Consider the following 4,989-nt stretch of genomic DNA (forward strand, 5'->3'; position numbering starts at 1 on the left):
GCTGAAAAATGAACTCTTTCTATTTTTAAACTAAATGTGACAGTGCAATTCTGTTTCTGCTATTCAAAAGCAATACAATCGAGGCTATAATTTTCAAAATGCATCTACAAATTATAAATATAGATGCTAGATTGTAAAATAATAAATATATATATATAATAATAAAAATACAATATTTACACATACAAACAATTACATTAAACTACCCTGACGGTAGAATCAAATAAATGTACATATAAAATGCATATAGAAGTACTCTTCCTTAATCTATACAGGATATAAAACACATTATATTCTTGCTACTAGTTTATAATAGAACAACGTGACAGTTCAAATACAATTACCGTATTAAAATTTAAAATAATATATATAAATACTAATATATATGAAACCATAAATATATATGCCTTCATTATAAAAATAACTGACTAGGTTGACTAACCTGGAAGTAAAAAATAAATATACATTTAGGGTGCAGCTACAGTACTTATAAACAGTACAGGGGGTACTCTCTAGGCTACTTATGCATAGTCTTGAGTAACCATACATATAAACACAATGGATGGACCAATACTTATTAATCACTACTATGTTATTCACTAGGATTTTTATATTACCTATTACAAATAAAAATGACAATGGTTATACCCAGTTATACAAATTTAAATGTATGTTAAATATAGGTCATAAAACAAGGCTAAAAGGACACATACTGTCATCTAGTTAAAGGTTTCAATTTAAGAAAGCATCTAATAGAACACATATCGTTGATTCCTGGGAAATAATATGCATTGAGGTGAATCTGCCAATAAAGTTCAAGTTCTTCAAGTTTTAGAGAAATCGGACCACCTTGAATGTCTTGTTTGACATGAACAATGGATAGTTCAGTTACACAGTCTGACTTCACCCTTAACTTAGTTACTACCTACAATGTAGATAGTAATTTACTGCAGGACTTAGTTTGTAAAACATGGGAAAGCTCAGGTTGGACCCAAACCTATTCGGCAAGCTAGGCAATTTACCCAAAATCATCTATAGGAGAGGTTGTAATATTAAGAACCTCCTGGAATCAAATAGATCACACTTAGTGAAGTTTCCAGGGATGTATAAATGTGAATCCTGCAATTTTTGCAGGTTCATAGAAGTGGGTAATACATTCGAGATGAATGACCATGTCTTTAGATTAAAAGACAGATATAATTGTAATTCAAAATTTGTGGTATATTTAGCTAAGTGCCAGTCTTGCCCAATATTTTATATAGGCAAGACGGAGCGTAGGCTCCGAGAACAGGTATATGAACATCAATATGCCATTAATAAAAGGAAAATGGAGAATGCACTAGCTAAGCATATTGCTACAGCCTCAAGCCACAAATTTAAGTTCAAGATCATTGACCATGTCAAACAAGGCATACGGGGTGGTCCGATTTCTATAAAACATGAAGAACTTGAACTTAATTTGCAGATTCACCTCAGTGCATATTATTTCCCAGGAATCAACGATATGTGTTCCATTAGATGCTTACTTAAATTGAAATGTTTAACTAGATGACAGTATGTGTCCTTTTAGCCTTGTTTTATGACCTATATTTAATATACATTTAAATTTGTACTACTGGGTCTAACCATTGTCATTTTTATTTGTAATAGGTAATATAAAAATCCTAGTGAATAACATAGTAATGATTAATAAGTATTGGTCCATCCATTGTGTTTATATGTATGGTTACTCAAGACTATGCATGAGTAGCCTAGTGAGTACCCCCTGTACTGTTTATAAGTACTGTAGCTGCGCCCTAAATGTATATTTATTTTTTACTTCCAGGTTAGTCAACCTAGTCAGTTATTTTTATAATGAAGGCATATGTATTTATGGTTTTATATATATTAGTATTTATATATATATTTTTTAAATTTTAATAAGGTAATTGTATTTGAACTGTAACATTGTTCTATTATAAATGAGTAGCAGGAATATAATGCATTTTATATCCTGTATAGATTAAGGAAGAGTACTTCTATATGCATTTTATATGTACATTTATTTGATTCTACCGTCAGGGTAGTTTAATGTAATTGTATGTGTAAATATTGTATTTTTATTATTATTATTATTATTATATATATTTTTATTATTTTACAATCTAGCATCTATATTTATAAGTTGTAGATGCAGTTTGAAAATTGCAGCCTCGATCGTATTGCTTTTGAATAGCAGAAGTAGAATTGTACTGTCACGTTTGGTTTATGAATAGAAAGAGTTATTTTTCAGCCGATGTCACCAAAGCGTGTGTGCTGATTGGCTAAATCACTTCCTTGTGACCTTATTTGAGTAAAAATGTATGTCTCTTTTCTGTGTTTTTCTGATAATGTTTGTATTTGTACCATGTTGCTATGGCCTGGAACTCCTTATCTGTATCCATCAGGTCAATACCCTCCTTCTCACCCTTCAAACACATTCTGAAAAACATCCTAGTCAAAAGCTGGCTCTATTCTTGCTCAACTCCAGAATAAATTATATCCCTAAGTGTGAACAAATACCTATTCATACCTTACACCTCCTTACTCTCCCTTCTTCACTCACTTCATTGCTTGTATCAACTTCTCTCCCCTAGCTGTCTCTCTTAAATTTACCATAAACTTGCTTTTCTCTCACTTCATATTGCAATTCCTGATTGTATTATACTAACTTACCTTTAACTTCTCTATAAACAGCTTGAGAATTCCACACAAACTGATAAAAAGACAAACAGGAACCAGAATACAATCCACCAAGAGTTTATTTAGCGTTTTCCTTTCAGTAAATAAGAAACTTCATCAGAAGTTTTTTCTCTATAAACTGGCTAAAATTTCTCTAAATATTAAATCTTAAAGAATGTTTTTATATTATGTCTAATTTGCTATAATTATATAAACTGTAGTTTTATTTGTATTATTTTTAAAGACTGTAAAATTATTGTTCTTAAAATGTTTATAATACTTTGGTACTTTTCTCCCCAGGCCTCAGCTGAAAATGGGCTCCTACCCAGTTAGACTTTCCCACTAATCAAATGTCAATTAATCAATAAATAAACAAACAATGTAGACGGCATTCCATTACAGCACTAACATTACCCCACAAAACCAGTGGGAGTGGGTTGTATGTCATATTTACTATTTATATCACTGCTACATCTTTGGAATTACTGATGTTAAGCATCTACAAACACTAACATGCTGCAAACTACAAATGCTTATTTACTTAACAGGTGAATGATCTGGACCGCTTAGTAAAGCTTTCAGTCAGTACTAAACAAAATCACAAAGAACTAATCATTTTAGACATATATACCGAAACAGTACCACAAAATCCATGAAACACATTAAAGTATATGCTAGAACATACAGTACTGTTACCTTTCTACAGAACAATGTACCCGCGGTGGTGGTGCTGCGGTAGCATTGTTGCCTCACAGTAAGACGCTGTCCGGTTTGATTCTCAGCTAGAGCATCTTCTGCGTGGAGACATTGAAGGTTGTGCATCAGGCCTGGCAAGCCGGTACGTAAAAATCAACTGCCAATCATTAGTGGACCGGAGTTCCGCTGTGGCGACCCCTAACTGGGAAAAGCCGAAAGACACAAACAAACCTTTCTACAGAACAATGTTGCAGGCCCATTCAGTGATGACCTGTGATTACTAGTTCCTCAACATTTAATAAAGTGCACATCTTCAACATAACATCTGCATAAAAAAAACTTTATTACTAAAACAATTCTTTAGCACTAGCACTAACTGTGAGTGGACAGAAGCAGGGAAAAAAATTCTAAATGAGTGTATCCCCAACTAAAAATTTCTGGTCGAACAAACAAGGGAATGATGCAGTAAAATTAAGAAGGCGGTCACTCCACGGGTCAGTCAAGTAAGAAATAATACCCATTAGCTATTATAGCGGTGCATCTATGAATCAGTGTTTCTGGCCAAAAAGTTTTTGCATTGGACCAATCCTACAACCTTCATGGTTACAAAACGGTTTACCTACACAGTAATAACAAAAATAGTCATTGCCTGACTACTAAATCAAACTCCAAAAATACAGTTTAGTAGTGAAGCAGTACTTCTTTGTAGCTTTACGCTGATCACCAGGAATTGGAATGTAGGTAGACAACTATAACTTAAGTTTTTCTCTCCATTCACTAATCTGCTATAATTTATACTTCAGTTTCACTTCCTATCCTTTTCACTTTCCAATCCAGCCAGGCAACACAAGGTGAAACAAGTAAGGTGCACTGCACTGCTCTGTCTGCTCTACTGTCCGACTGAAGTCTGACTCCACTCCAAACAAGTACTGCTGCTGTGCTGACTCCCTAACTCCACAGTCGGGAGAGAGCGAGAAGAGAAACAACCAATCATTAGCCATCCAGCCATCCATGTCACGTACGTGACTGCAAACGTGGCAGACCAATCCCTTTCCACTTCACTGCGGTTACAAACCGCTTAGACTTCTGGGCATCTTACACTGATGCCTTCTCTTCTTAATCTGGACTGATTTTGCAGCAATCCAAATTTACAGAAACTAGTTTTGTTTTTTTTTTTAAACCTGGAACTCGCCGAGCACACATGGGTGGTTTGAGTTCCAGGACTTTAACAGTGAGTCAGTCGGATTCACAGGTCACAGCTAAAATATTTTATTTTTTTTAAAGGTTACTCTTTTTCTTTCTTTATTTTCCTTTCAGAGCTGGGGGGATGGCACGAGCCACCACTGGTTAACTCATTTCTTGTAGAATACTGTTCTAAAAAGCCATTAAGTAGTTAGTACTGTTGTTTTTTTCATATTTTTATATGTTATAACCTATGCACATCATAGCGCAGTTAACCCATGCAGCCAAATTCATAGCTATTTTTCTCGGACATCAGCATCAACCATTATCAGGACATTTTCCCCAAATTTTAATTGGGAACTAGTTATCATTTAAGATGCATAAATATATGATAAGCTGCCTATGCCATAA

This window comes from Protopterus annectens, chromosome 14.part0 (genome assembly GCF_019279795.1).
Source record: "Protopterus annectens isolate FY-2018-M chromosome 14.part0, PAN1.0, whole genome shotgun sequence".
Taxonomy (NCBI): Eukaryota; Metazoa; Chordata; order Ceratodontiformes; family Protopteridae; genus Protopterus; species Protopterus annectens.